General features: G+C 43.2%; 1 protein-coding gene across 2 annotated transcripts in view; it reads right to left on the bottom strand.

Annotated features, from left to right (window-relative positions):
- The window catches only part of TNFRSF14 (TNF receptor superfamily member 14), a 187,559-nt gene that overhangs the window by 52,729 nt on the left and 119,341 nt on the right, over window positions 1-15,489 (bottom strand). The window lies entirely within an intron of this gene.

The following is a 15,489-nucleotide window of genomic DNA, read 5'->3' as shown; positions in this document are numbered from 1 at the left end:
ACAGAATATATACACAATATACAGGTAGACATGTTAAAAAAAAAAACACAAAAATATACAACTTATTTATTTGAAGTGTACATGATCATAAAAAAAAACATTTCTTAATAGGTCATCTGCATACACTTCTGAGTAACCAATTGTGATGTCCCACTCCAATTCCTGTGCCCTCTGCCGCAGCTTATGATTCAGCCTCAGACCCTGAGGGAATTCTGAAGGCATTCAGCACTGCAGGCAATGTAACCTTTTGGATTGGTTGGTGAGTCCACACACAATACAATTTCAATTGTATGTACAATCAATACAATCTGCAATCTTGTACAGAGATCTGGTAAGCTTCCACCAATTTGCATTAATGCGAATATGCAATTCTAACTCTAGCTAGTCCTGTAGGAAAAACGGTTATTTTAACAACCTCTTTAGATATAACAATATATAATAATAAAAACAGTTATGGTAATGTTCTCTCTGAAAGACAGGATTCTTTGCAGAGGATATTCAGAACAAGCACTTAGACAAACGATTTTTAATCGTTTATTTATAATAAAATAGATGCATGAAAGATTAAATACAAAAATGACAAAACAACTCCAGGTTAGGGGCATGGCCAAGGGTGCCCGTTGTGCCCCATTGGTCGCGAACCTGTTTCTTGGATGGCAGGAGCGTGAGGTTGTGTGGTCTCAATCGATGGACCAATATGCCATCCCCATATTTTTGGGTGGTTTTGGTTCATTGACGACCTACTTATCCTTTGGGATGGACCACGAGATACTTGTGATTAATTTTTGAAGATTCTCAATCGGAATACACTTAATTTTTCCTGACATACAAGGTATCGATTAATGAGGTTGAATTTTTAGGTATTAAGATCACCAGAAAGGAAGACAGCAATTTGAAGATAACTACATTTCGCAAACCCAACAGCGGTTAACAGCCTGCTGTCTTTTGGGTCATGCCATGTGACTAATTTGAAGAAAAACAAATCCATTGGACAATTTATCAGGATCAAACGAAACGGTACTGATAAAGAGGATTTTAGAGTGAGAGGCAAGGATTCTAAAACAAAGATTTAGGGATAGGGGTTATCCCCATGGTTGCCTGGAAAGAGCAATCAGGAGAGCACAAGCTATTACGGGGGATGAATTAGTAAAGACCCGCAAAAAGACCAATTCTGAGATTGTGTGAGTAACAACTCCTTATAACTAACTGGCAGGGGATCAGAGATATCCTACAAAAACATAGGGGTATTCTCCATAATGGCAAATATATTGCACCATTTTTAACTCCAAAGACCAGTTTTAAAGCAAAACGAGCAGAAACTTAAAAAAAAAAAATCTTATGTAAAAGCCACCTCCAGAGAGACGTAAGAAGACCTATCAAGGGCAGTTTCCAATGTGAGTATTCTATCTGACCTTTTATGAGGCCAACTAAGGAAGTAAAAAGTAATGTAATTCAGAAAACTTATTATATCAGAGACTTATCAATTGTAAATCCAGTGCAGTGGGTTACATGCTGCAATGCCTATGCAGGAGGCAAAATGTGGGTCAACCAAAAAATTATCTAAAACTCAGGCTGTAAAAACATGTGTCCACAGTGAAATTAGCTAAAAGGGATATTGAGCGAGGCAAAGCTATTACCACTATAGCAGCCCATGCGTTTTATGCTCATAACAGCTCTTTGTCAGGATGGTGTTTCTGCGGTTTGCAACAAACTAAGCAAGGATTTAAGTGGGGAGAATATCACATCCAAACTTTTGAAAGCAGAGATGAGATGGATACAAAATGTATCTATTTCAGCTTCTGCAGAAATCTCCAGGAACTTTAAAACTCTGTGTAACCCTTCCAATGCTGGTCTAGTAAAAAAAAAAAAAATGCTGGTTGCATATAATATGTTGTAAATAATGTTTTAGAGCAAAGTTGAAATGCAGGGTTATATTCCGCTTTAATAGAACTATAGAACTTGTATTGGCTTACATATATATGTATATATATATATATATATATATACAGTGTTCTCCCCAGGCTCTTTTAGCCGGGTGCTCCACCCGGCTAGATTTGGTGACCACCCGGCTGTCATCGGCTCACCTCCTCACCGACTCCTATGCTGTAAGTAGAGTTGCCCTGCATTTTCATCTCGCCCCACCCGGCTACTTTTTCCTGCCACCCGGCTACTATTTCATGCCACCCGGCTGGAAAATAATTCTGGGGAGAACACTGTATATATATATATATATATATATATATATCAATTTCTTTATTGAACAAGTATGCAAATATACATGTACAGGGTACAAAAACCAGAAGTGTATATGAAACACACTATACGGATAATTTCACAGAATTCCTTAAAGGGACTCCGAGCAGTGCAGAAACTATGGAAAGATGCATATCATTTTAAAGCTCTCTTTCTCCTCTTTCCAATGATATATACTCACAGGGCGACTTTTTCTCAAAGTCAGCAGCTCCATTCAGCAGAAAAAGTCGGCCTGTGTAATACAATGTAACTATGGAAAGATGGATATCATTTTAAAGCTCTCTTTCTCCTCTTTCTGGTGACACCTAAATCATCGCCCTACGCCTTTTAGTTGTCTCTATTTTCGCGATCGAAGTCGCGGCCGCGGCAATTTCGATCACAAAAATAGCGAAAACTAAAAGGCGTAGGGCGGTGGTTTATATATCATTGGAAAGAGGAGAAAGAGAGCTTTAAAATGATATGCATCGTTCCATAGTTTCTGCACTGCTCGGAGTCCCTTTAAGGTCAAAAAGTGCACACAGAAAAAGAGGAAATACTTACTCAACCTCCCAATCTAAACCAAATCAAGTAGCCCTGGCTGCGAAGTTAAGAGAGCAAATAAAATAAGCAAGGCATGACCAACATTTCCAGGGATATAAAACCCTTAATGGTGTCCCTTCCAAGGCGTCCAGGCAGAAAAAACATCAGAAGGAAGTCACCCAATCACGAACTCAGGGTCTCTCCACCAACCAGGGGGACCCCTCAACTCACACAAAATAAGCACTTGGAGATCAAGGATATTGTCTCACTTCACCTCATTATATTCTTATAAATCTCCTTATATTTAAAATCCAAACACAGAGCCCATGCCCTGGTGTATTTATCCATTTTGTCATGCTTTAGGGAGATCAGTTCCTCAATATCAGCTATAACTTGGGCTTACCTATATTTTTATTAATGTTACTGGTTATTAATATAGGTTTTCTAGAATCCCCCTGGATGAACCAGGTATGTATACAGGTATACAAGATCCATAAGTAGATTTGAGGGCTTGTGTGGGAACATGAGATTAGATGTATTTGTGGGCATATAGTGGTTTGTTTGTGTGTTTCCTGTCATGCCGCAGTGAGTACAACATGTCTTTCTGTGTATGGTCATGGTTGACTTTGGGCACAGATTTTTTCACTTTTGGTGTGTCTTTAAGGTATTTTTCCCCCTTCATTGATGGAATCATGTTATTAGTTTTTATAAACACTTATATAATTGTTTTTCTTTTTCTGATGATTTGATATAATCACACAATTTGATTAGAGAAAGAAATTCTCTGAAGAATTCATCACTTTGTAACTATGAAGAAATCAAGATTTTGCACATATTGTCAATTGCACTTTTTTTTGTATATCTATGATACCAATCATGGAGTTTGCACATATATTTTTTGGTACTCACTGCATGTGGATCGGCATCACGACTATGCATGACTTCCGGGTCGCAATGACCCGGAGTAGTACGTCTGCGCTGGCCTGGCGGAGCGCGTCCTAGATCGCGCTCCCGTTGCCGGGCACCCTCTGCGCATGTGTGTGACGTCACACACATGCGCAGAGAGTGCCCGGCAACGGGAGCGCGATCTAGGACGCGCTCCGCCGGGCCAGCGCAGACGTACTACTCCGGGTCATTGCGACCCGGAAGTAGTAAGAGCCACATCAAAATGACAGGTTGGGCAGCCAAACAGTTCGGCTAACACAGCCGAACTGTTCACCCAACTCTACACCTAACGCTAACCTCACTGCCGCTGCACCTAACGCTAATCTACCTAACGCTAAAGTACTCTATTAGATTGAGATCTGATGACTATGGAGGCCATAGAATTACACTAAACTATTTATGTTCAAGAAACCAGTTTTAGATGATCTGAGGTTTGTGACATACATTATGCATTACTCTGCTGGAAGTAGCCTTCAAAAGCCATCAGGTGCACTGTGGTCATGAAGCAATGGGTATGGTCAGCAACAACATTCAGGTAGGTTGTAGGCTTTAAACAAAGCCTAGGTGGTACTTAAGGGCCCAAAGTGTGCTAAGAATATATCCCCCACACCATTACACCACTACCAGCAGCCAGGATCAATCTTATTGCTTTTTTAACCCGACCGCCCATCAGAAAGCGACCAAATGACCCCCCCCCCCACCCCCACCCCCACCCCAAGCAGCACCTGAAAGTGTATTCCGACCCTTATTTTAAAATGTTTGTTTTGCAAGAACTAGTTAATGTAACTGTAAAATGTATTGCGTCTTTACGCTACATATTTTTATACTACATACAGTGGGTTGCAAAAGTATTCGGCCCCCTTGAAGTTTTCCACATTTTGTCACATTACTGCCACAAACATGCATCAATTTTATTGCAATTCCACGTGAAAGACCAATACAAAGTGGTGTACATGTGAGAAGTGGATCGAAAATCATACATCATTCCAAACATTTTTTTACAATTAAATAACTGCAAAGTGTAGTGTGCGTAATTATTCGGCCCCCTGAGTCAATACTTTGTAGAACCACCTTTTGCTGCAATTACAGCTGCCAGTCTTTTAGGGTATGTTTCTACCAGCTTTGCACATCTAGAGACTGAAATCCTTGCCCATTCTTCTTTGCAAAACAGCTCCAGCTCAGTCAGATTAGATGGACAGCGTTTGTGAACAGCAGTTTTCAGATCTTGCCACAGATTCTCGATTGGATTTAGATCTGGACTTTGACTGGGCCATTCTAACACATAGATATGTTTTGTTTTAAACCATTCCATTGTTGCCCTGGCTTTATGTTTAGGGTCATTGTCCTGCTGGAAGGTGAACCTCCACCCCAGTCTCAAGTCTATTGCAGTCTTCAAGAGGTTTTCTTCCAAGTTTGCCCTGTATTTGGCTCCATCCATCTTCCCATCAACTCTGACCAGCTTCCCTGTCCCTGCTGAAGAGATGCATCCCCCGAGCATGATGCTGCCACCACCATATTTGACAGTGGAGATGGTGTGTTCAGAGTGATGTGCAGTGTTAGTTTTCCGCCACACATAGCGTTTTGCATTTTGGCCAAAAAGTTCCATTTTGGTCTCATCTGACCAGAGCACCTTCTTCCACATGGTTGCTGTGTCCCCCACATGGCTTGTGGCAAACTGCAAACGGGACTTCTTATGCTTTCTGTTAACAATGCCTTCCTTCTTGCCACTCTTCCATAAAGGCCAACTTTGTACAGTGCATGACTAATAGTTGTCCTATGGACAGAGTCTCCCACCTGAGCTGTAGATCTCTGCAGCTCGTCTAGAGTCACCATGGGCCTCTTGACTGCATTTCTGATCATCGCTCTCCTTGTTCGGCCTGTGAGTTTAGGTGGATGGCCTTGTCTTGGTAGGTTTACAGTTGTGCCATACTCCTTCCATTTCTGAATGATTGCTTGAACAGTGCTCTGTGGGATGTTCAAGGCTTTGGAAATCTTTTTGTAGCCTAAGCCTGCTTTAAATTTCTCAATAACTTGATCAGGACCTGTCTTGTGTGTTCTTTGGACTTCACGGTGTTGTTGCTCCCAATATTCTCTTAGACAACCTCTGAGGCCCTTACAGAGCAGCAGTATTTGTACTGACATTAGATTACACACAGGTGCACTCTATTTAGTCATTAGCACTCATCAGGCAATGTCTATAGGCAACTGACTGCACTCAGATCAAAGGGGACCGAATAATTATGCACACACCACTTTGCAGTTATTTATTTGTAAAAAATGTTTGGAATCATGTATGATTTTCATTCCACTTCTCACGTGTACACCACTATGTGTTGGTCTTTCATGTGGAATTCCAATAAAATTGATTCATGTTTGTGGCAGTAATATGCCAAAATGTGGAAAACGTCAAGGGGGCCAAATACAAATAAATGCAACCCACTGTATATTTGTACACAAGATAGATATCCGGTACATTTGGGCTGGGGCTGCTGTAAAAGGGCCTCTAGGTTTTGTTTTCCCCCCAGGCTAAAAGGTCCCAGTCCTCCCCTGGACAAGATTCCCAGTTCCTGCACTGGCCACACAGCCCCACAGCCTGATGGAACAACCACCATATTTTACTGTAGGTAGCAGGTGTTTTTCTTGGAATGCTGTGTTGTTTTTCCTCCATGCATAACGCCCCTTGTTATGCCCAAATAACTCAATTTTAGTTTCATCAGTCCACACCACCTTATTCCAAAATGAAGCTGGCTTGTCCAAATGTGCTTTAGCATACCTGAAGCAGTTGTGGACAGAGAAAAGGCTTCCTTTGCACCACTCTCGCATACAGCATCTCCTTGTGTAAGGTGCGCTAAATGGTTGAACGATGCACAGTGACTCCATCTGCAGCAAAATGATGTTGTAGGACTTTGGTGTTGGTCTGTGGGTTGACTCTGACTGTTCTCACCATTCGTTTCTTCTGTCTATCCAAGATTTTTCTTGATTTGCCACTTCGAGCCTTAACTTGAGCTGAGCCTGTGGTCTTCTTTCCTCAATATGTTCCTAACTGTGGAAACAGACAGCTGAAATCTCTGAGACAGCTTTCTGTATCCTTCCCCTAAACTATGATGGTGAACAATCTTTGTCTTCAGGTCATTTGAGAGTTGTTTTGAGACCCCCATGTTGCTACTCTTCAGAGAAAATTAAAGGAGAATGGAAACTTACAATTTGTCACGGACGGTTGCGGGGCCGCAGACGCGTGCTGGAACCGCCCGTGAAGAAAAAGCGATTGCACTAGATTCTCTGCATCGATTGCGCTTCAGATCACTAGAACCGGGATTGATTGTGTAGGAGCCTCTGCTTAACTGCAGGATGGCTCTTTTGATATGCTAATGAGCAGGAACAAACCCTTGTGCTCAGGAAGCAAATCCCAGCAGGGGGCTATTCAAAACCTGCTTCTTTTCCAGACTGGCCGGAGCCACTTAGCCAGCCATAAGAAAAGCGTGGGTAGTATGATTTCCTGTCGGTATACGAAAAACGTATGTCGCACAGCTATAAAATTCATATCGTCTTGTTCGGTAAAATCTGGCCATCGTGCTGATATGACATTCATTGTGATAGCCGTCCGGTTATTGAGATATGAATCTTCCCAGGAGCCTGATCCGCTGGCTTAGCCATGTCTGATGTCATATTAATCTGTATTTTCCGACAAGTATGAATCTCTTACCCCCCTAAATATAACGTGTATGGTTCAGGAGTTACAGCATTACATAAGTTTAGCCCTAAAATCTCTCAGAGGGAATGAACTGTCATTTGTTGGTAACTCAGAGGGGGCCGGCATTGCCACACCCCCAAACCAGCTTCATCAAAAGCACATGGCCAGCAGGCGGGCTTCAGTCCTCCAAATTCCACCTTCCTGAGAGCACATTGCCAGCCAGAGGACACATGGTTGGCGGCCATCTTGTCTAAACTGAAACAAAGGACACATGGCTAGCGGCCATCTTGATTGGCCATCTTCTGTAACCTGGAACAAAGGACATTTTCCATGTTTGCGTGGATTTTAAACTTTGTTGGAACTGAACAAAAGGAACTCTACAAGTTTTCCCAGAACGGACATACAGTATTTCCACAAATCCTAAGTATTTTTCTCCCTTCTTTTATTTTTCATACTGGCTATTACTGTCTTAATAATTGTTGATTTTAATAATTGTCTGTATATATTGATTATTTATATTACTTTCAATAAACCGACGCTATCGTCAGTTGTTAATCTAGCTACCCTATTATTCAGCACACACAGAACTGATCCCAGGTCTCTGAAGAGACGCTACTATTGTTTGTTGTTGGCTAGACAGAATACAGCGTGTTTTAACCGTTTTTATTTGTAGATCTAGGCTCAGACAGTCAACGGGCTCCTCTGTCCCATGGTAACAGAGGTGGTGGCAGATACCCTGAACTAGTGTTTAAAGTTGTAATTACAATACCCCACAGGCTCCCTTCTGGTTTGTCTGCGGCCAATTCCCAATGGTTCCTGCGCATTGACTGCGACCAGAGTTCGCACGATCCGTGTGCTGGCACCGTTTGGAAGGCCATTTGCGGTCTGACCACTAGGGCTTCCTGTGGCACAATTGACCCCCTTAAATACTTTTCTCATAATTGGATTCACCTGTGTATGTAGGTAAGGGGTCTCTGAGCTTACCAAGCCAATTTGAGTTCCAATAATTAGTTCTAAAGGTTTTGGAATCAATAAAATGACAACAGTGCCCAAATGTATGCACCTGCCTAATTTTGTTTAAAGAGGAGTGGTTAGGTATAGGGTCTCAGAGAAAAAAAACACATATATCAGTAGCTAAGTATTGGCTGTACTTACATTACATATGCATTTCACTGTCCACGTTTGGATTTCACAGAATTTTTATATAGTATTTGCAGAGAATGTTGCTCCTGACAGCTCGTGGCAGGTTACCTATTTGTCTGTCTCCTATGAAGCTGTCATGATCGCTGCTGCGGCAGGTATTGCTGGAAGTAGTAGTGCTGCAGCTCAGGCAGTTCTGATCTCTTTCCATGCAAGCTGCATAGCTTTGTCTGCCTTTCCCTGCTGTCAGCTTGTGACTGATTATCATTCACCTGTGTGGGAATCTGCATGTCTGCTCCCATTGGATGACCTCAGTATAAAGATCTGCTTCCTGTAGGACTCCTCGGGTTATCATAGCTTCAGTTTAAGCCTGTCTTGCTGTTGCTTCAGCCCCCGATCGTGTTTCTTGTTCTAAAGATACTTTGCTGGTCTTGCATCATATATTGGTTCATAGCCAATATATATGCATACCAGCACGTTTATTATTTTCCTTGTATTCGTGTTACGTTGATACATCAGTGTCGCTGATGTATACGTACACGAACTGTTTATATCCTGTGTTCAGTTAGTCAGCTTTCCAGCACGTTTTGGTAGTTTGCACGTATCGTGATCACCCGTGCTGAGTTAGTTATACTGCTCCTGGTTCTGTTTGTGGATTGCGTTCATCTCTGCGAAGAGATAACGAATCCTTCTGAATCCTGTTCTGTTACCGTTTGTGGATTGCGTTCATCTCTGCGAAGAGATAGCGAATCCTTCTGAGTCCTGTTCCCTGTATTGCTCCAGTCCTAGTCAGTGTTCCTGCGTATGTCATATATCGGTTCATTGCCGATATATACATATGTTAGTCAGACGTTACAAATAGTTTCATTGATAGCTGTAATTGTAATACGCTAGGAAAACATACTTATTGTATATTTGTCTGTGTTACGTTCATCTATCTTGATCCTGCTATTTCCTAACTATCCTGTCCTGTCTTCGTGAGGCAACCATCGCTGTAACGCATTGGCTGCCTCATTCCTGTCTGTCTTGTTGTGGACGCTTGCTGTCACTAAGTAGCGGCTAGCTAGCAAGCGTTCATTCTGTCTACTTGTCCTGATCTCCTCAGTTCTGGTTTATGCGCTCAGCGCTACCTTGTGCTGAGACGTTATCACAAAAGCATTGTTTGTGGCTGTTCGGATCTGCACCGGCTCTGTGCGCCACAATCTCCTATTGGAGTCAGTCCTCCCCTCCACTATACTAAGGATAGCCTGTTTCCTTGTGCTAGTGTGTGTACCTCCTTCACGTCAGCTCATGCGTTGCATGCTGACTGTGGAGAATACACCACCAAGCCTAACATTATGATAACCCCATTACCAATCCCCATTGTGGGGGGGATTCCCAGAAAGTATGACACTGTTAATTATGGTTCCTGTTCCTTTAAGAAATTTGAAGAACTTAACTCTGAAACAGAAAATGAGTTTTTTTCTGAATGTGCCAGGTTCCTGGCCAATCCTGATCTCCAAGCGACTCCTGTTTCAACCTGGGCACTCCAGCTAAGTTATATTTTGTTTAAAGGGGAATTGTTTCAGTGGGCATTTGATGTCCTCGATCATACCAATTTGAAAGAGAGACCGCTGGAATTTCTAGCGTTTGTGATCCATAACTGGCTGCGCAAAACTAATTTGCCTTACCCTTTTAATGAACTCCTGGCAGCAGGCCAATCAGCTGCTCCTTCAATTGCTTGCAAAAATGATCAGCAAGCAGAGAGTGTTCCTGATAATTTTCCTGCAGCTTTGAATAAATCACCAACGGCAGCAGGGTCTAAGGCCAAACGCAAACGTTATAAGAAACGTGTCCGATCTGCAGAATCGTTACCTTTAGCGACTGCGCATCAGACCTGTAATGAGATTCTGCCATTAACAGATAATGAAATGCAATTGTCTTTCAGGGGAGTTAAATGGACTTATGAAACTACTAATGAACTTTCATCCCTGGCTAGGGAAAATAAAGATTTCTGTTTAAAAGAATTATCTGAGTATGATTATGAGGAGATATTACAGAGTATTGAACAAATCAACTTATTTGTGAAGCAAGGGAAGTTTGCATACACTACAGTTCAACACTTGCTACAGGTATTGGAGATTCTTAAGAATAAGGAATCTGCCAATCACCTGCTAATTAACCCAATACATGTCCCTGCCACAATCATATCTGCAAACCGTGATCAGCCTGAATGTTCAGCTAAGTATGCATGGGATCCCTGATTCAAGAAGGGAGAGATGGAAGCCCTGGTCTGTGAATGGAAGAATGATTCAAGTTCATTTTGTCAATTTTACAGTGCAAAAAGTGAAATGGTATTGAATGCATGCATTAAGTCAGCCTATAACCTAATAGAGACTGGTGTGTGTAGGTATGACTGTGTGGCTCCTTTGATTGATGTGTGGGAACTGATTTTGGATGATTTTTATGTGACTCCGAATTCGCAAATTTGGCGTTCTGACCCGCCTGCTTCAGCACCTTTGGCTGATTCAGCAGGTGATTCGGAGCTCTTTTTGTGTGAAATTGAAGTTCCTGCAATTCAACCCTGTACCATGGATAACTCAGTGTTACTTACCAGTAAAACAGAAGCCACTGATACATTCTTAACCTTGCCCTGCGCAAATTTCTCAGCAGAGAATCCAGAGGTCCTGCTGACTTCCGAGTCCAGCCTAGCCAGTACTCATGACTCTTTGTTCAGTGAAACAGACATCAGGAAAATCTTGCCTGCCTCTGCAAACACTTCTGCAGAAATTACCTGTGTTAATAAAGTTCAACTCCTGTCTGATCCAGCAGATGTCAATAGATGCATTACATTATCTTCTGAGTCCCAGCAATCCTGTCTAGAAACCTCAGAACCCCAGCATCTGAATTTCCCAATTTTACTATTGAATGGTGATTCAGATGCGCAAACATTGTGTCTTGATCTTCCTGTTTCTACACCTCGCTCTAGTTTCGTGAATAGCTCAGAGCATCTGCTATGTGAACCTGAAATCGCAGAATTATTACCTTGTTCAGAAAATGTTCCAGTAAATTTGCCCTGTATCGTGAATAGCTCAGAGCATCTGCTATGTGAACCTGAAATCGCAGAATTATTACCTTGTTCAGAAAATGTTCCAGTAAATTTGCCCTGTACCATGAATTGTGCAGTAGATCTCTCCTATGAAGCTCAGGTCACAGAATCCTTATGCTGTCCAGCAGGTGCTTCCATGGTTTTGCCCTGCAATATGGACTGTTCAGTGATCCTGTCCAGTGAAGCTGGAGTCGCAGAGTCCTATGCTTCACCCAGTACTTTGGATACTTCAAACCCTCTAGCAGAAGACTCTGAGGCACTGCTTACCTCAGTGGGTGTTGCAGCAATATTCACTTGTTTAGCAGCTGTCTTAGAATTAAAGTCCACTCTAAATAAACTTGATGAATCTTTGTCTGATGAAGCAGAAGTCATTGAAATATTGTCCTCGTCAGCAAGTGTCTTAGATACCTTGCCCTGTACACAGTCTGTTTTAACCAATGTTGTTGAGTCCCTCTCCAGTGTTGTAACAGCCGAGGAACTCCAGCCCTGTCCTCTGAATGTTTCAGAAGTCTTGCCCGGTAACATGGATAATTCTGATTCTCTGGTCAAAATAACAGAAGTCTCAGAATTTCAGTCTGATTTAGTAAGTGTTCCTGAAAACCTGCCTGGTATCTTGGAAAATTCTGATTCTCTGGCCGGTGTGGCAGAGATTCCAGCGTTCCCTTCCTGTCCAGGGAATTCCTCAGATTTGCCCAGTTCAGTGGGGGATGCTGTAATATTGACTTGTTTTGCAGCTACTTTGGAGCCCCAATCCCAGGTACTAGATGAGTCTCTGTCCAGTCCAGAGGAAGTTGTGGAATCCCTATCTAGCTCAGTTCATACATCAGAAGACTTGTCCTGTCTTGTTTATGCCCCTGAACCTGATTTGTTACTAACCTTGCTAGAATCAGTGACATCCAAGTCTGTTCCTGCATTATTTAGTGAGAGTCCAGTGCTTGTGAAGTCTAGTCATGATGAATTTTTGTCCAGTCCTGGTTTCGGTCCTATCTTGGCTGGCCCTGAGGTTCACAGTTCCTTGACATGCCCAGAGGTTTCTCTTGTGCCAGTGTGCCCAGATGTGCTTTGTGTGCCAGAATGCCCAAGTGTGTCTAAGGTGTTAGCGTACTCAGATGCTTCCTTAGGGGAGACATGTTCTGATGTTGCCAGTCTGCCTGCATGCCCAGAGATGGTTCTGGTCCCTGAAAGCCCTGATCTTGATGTTTGTCCTTGTGACCCTGACTCGGGAATTGCCATAGGTTCCATGGGGATTCTTGATAGTTCTCCATGTGAGCCTAAAGGGCGTTCTGACCTTTTGGGATCTCTTTGGAGCTTTAAAGTGTTCTGGGAGATCTCTGAGGAAGCTTGTCCTGGTACCTTGGACTGGTTCAACAGTGGGTTTTGTGTTGGTAAAGACAGTTCCGGTGGGCATTGCAAAGGCTTTGGCATTTTTGGACGGTCCCTGGAAGGCAGTGGGTATCGCTCAGAGAGCTTCGGGGGGCTTTCTTCTGGAAATCATGGTTCTGATGGGTGTCACACTGAGACTTGTAGTACAATACAATACAATACAATAACATTTGTAAAGCGCTTTTCTCCCATAGGACTCAAAGCGCATAGCTGTGTCTCAGATTAATACAGGGTTTCAGGCTGGGTTGTGTTACAGAGGAGATAGTCAGATGTTCATGAATGCCAGACTGAAAAGGTAGGTTTTCAGTTTAGACTTAAATGCTTCCAGGGATGGGGCTGTCCTGATTGGGTGTGGCAGGGAGTTCCAAAGTGTAGGGGCAGCATGACAAAAGGCTCTGTCTCCAAAGGTTTTGAGGTGGACTCTGGGGGTGACCAAGGTGTTACGTCCTTTTGATCTAAGATTGTGGGGGGTGTGATGTAGTTGCAACAAGTCCTTCAGGTATCCAGGGCCCAGATTGTGCAAGGATTTGAATGTCAGTAAGCCAATCTTAAACAGAATTCTCCATTTTATCGGTAGCCAGTGGAGTGAGCTCAGGGTTGGTGTTATGTGGCAATGGCGGGGTTGGCTCGTTGACAGCCTTGCGGCGGCATTCTGTACTAATTGCAGGCGGCGTAAGTCTTTCTTATGCAGGCCTGTGTAGAGGACGTTGCAGTAGTCTAACCTTGATGTGACGAAGGCATGAACTAGGGTTGGAAGATCCTCTGAAGGAATTAGGTGTTTAATCCTTGCAATATTCCTTAGGTGAAAGAAGGAATGTTTCACAACAGCTGAGATTTGATTCCTGAAGCTTAATTTCCCATCAATCAGTACTCCCAGGCTGCGCACACAGTCTGAGTTGTTCAGGTCTGAGCTCCCTATCCTTAGCGGTGTTGGTTGAGACTGGAGCTGCTTTGCTGTTGAGCCCTGGCCCTCGATAACAAGAACCTCAGTTTTGTCAGCATTAAGTTTTAGCCAATTATTATTCATCCACTCCTGAAGCTCAGCTAAGCATGCGTTTATTTGTGGAGTAGGGTCTGTGACATCAGGTTTGAATGACAAATATAGCTGGGTGTCATCAGCATAGCAATGATATGTCAGGCCATGTTTTTGTATGATTTCTCCAAGTGGCAGCATGTATATGGTGAACAGTAAAGGGGATAATATTGCGCCCTGAGGTACACCGTATTTTAGTGGTACAGGGTTGGAGAGGAAGGGCCCTAAGGCTACCCTTTGTGTTCTGCCAGCCAGGAAGGAGTTGAACCACCAGAGAACAATGCCATCTATGCCACAGTACTCTTGTAGCCTGTTGAGTAAGATTTCATGATCGACTGTGTCAAAAGCCGCTGAGAGGTCGAGCAAAATCAGGATGGAACATTGACCCTTGTCTCTTGCAATGAGCAGATCATTGCAAATCTGGGTGAGGGCTGTTTCACAACTGTGATATTTCCTGAAACCAGATTGAAGAGGGTCAAGGATGTTGTTTCTGGAGAGCCTGGCTTCAAGTTGGAGGTAGACAGCCTTTTCAATAACTTTTCCCAGAAAGGGGAGGTTTGAGACAGGTCTGTAGCTGTTTAGAGCATCTGGGTCTAAGGATGGTTTCTTGAGTAGAGGCCTGACGATTGCTTCTTTCAGAGTAGAGGGAAACCACCCTTCTTGTAAGGAGCCGTTGACTATTTTGTGGAATGCCGGTGTAAATAGTTCAGGGCATTTCAACATGAACTTAGTGGGGCCAGGGTCCAGATCGCAGGTAGTCTGGCGAAGGTTTGAGAGGATATCCAAGATGTCTTTTTCAGTGATTACCTTAAAATCAGACCATGGTGGTAGGCTATTTTTGCACCTGTTATATGGCTCTGCATGGGTTTCTGGGGCTGTGAATTGAATGGCAGATCGTATGGAGGAGACTTTGTCTGAGAAGAAGTGGGCAAATTTCTCGCACAGTTCCTGTGAAGGTCTGATGCTGGATTTCCTGCAAGATGGATTGCAGAGACTGTCAACCGTGCGGAAGAGTTGGGCAGGTCTGTTGGCTGCATTTGCAATTTCGTGAGACAGGAATAAGGACTTCTTTTTGTTAATCATCGTTTGATATTTTTTCAGGTGAGCAATTAGGGAAAGTACTGATGGGCATGGTTCTGTAGGTTCTGGTTCTGATGGGTCCAGTCTTGTGATGACTGATTCTGGAATTTGGTCTTGCCGGGCTGTCCCAGTCATCATGAATTATCAGTTAGGTTGTCTCCTTGGGAATGTCAGTTTTGAGAGGCGTCTGGTATCCGCCTTTAAGGGCGGGGGTACTGTCATGATCGCTGCTGCAGCAGGTATTGCTGGAAGTAGTAGTGCTGCAGCTCAGGCAGTTCTGATCTCTTTCCATGCAAGCTGCATAGCTTTGTCTGCCTTTCCCTGCTGTCAGCTTGTGACTGATTATCATTCACCTGT

Source organism: Hyperolius riggenbachi, chromosome 6 (genome assembly GCF_040937935.1).
Source record: "Hyperolius riggenbachi isolate aHypRig1 chromosome 6, aHypRig1.pri, whole genome shotgun sequence".
NCBI lineage: Eukaryota > Metazoa > Chordata > Amphibia > Anura > Hyperoliidae > Hyperolius > Hyperolius riggenbachi.
Note: the sequence above shows the minus strand (reverse complement) of the source record. Positions and strands in the feature narration are given on the sequence as shown.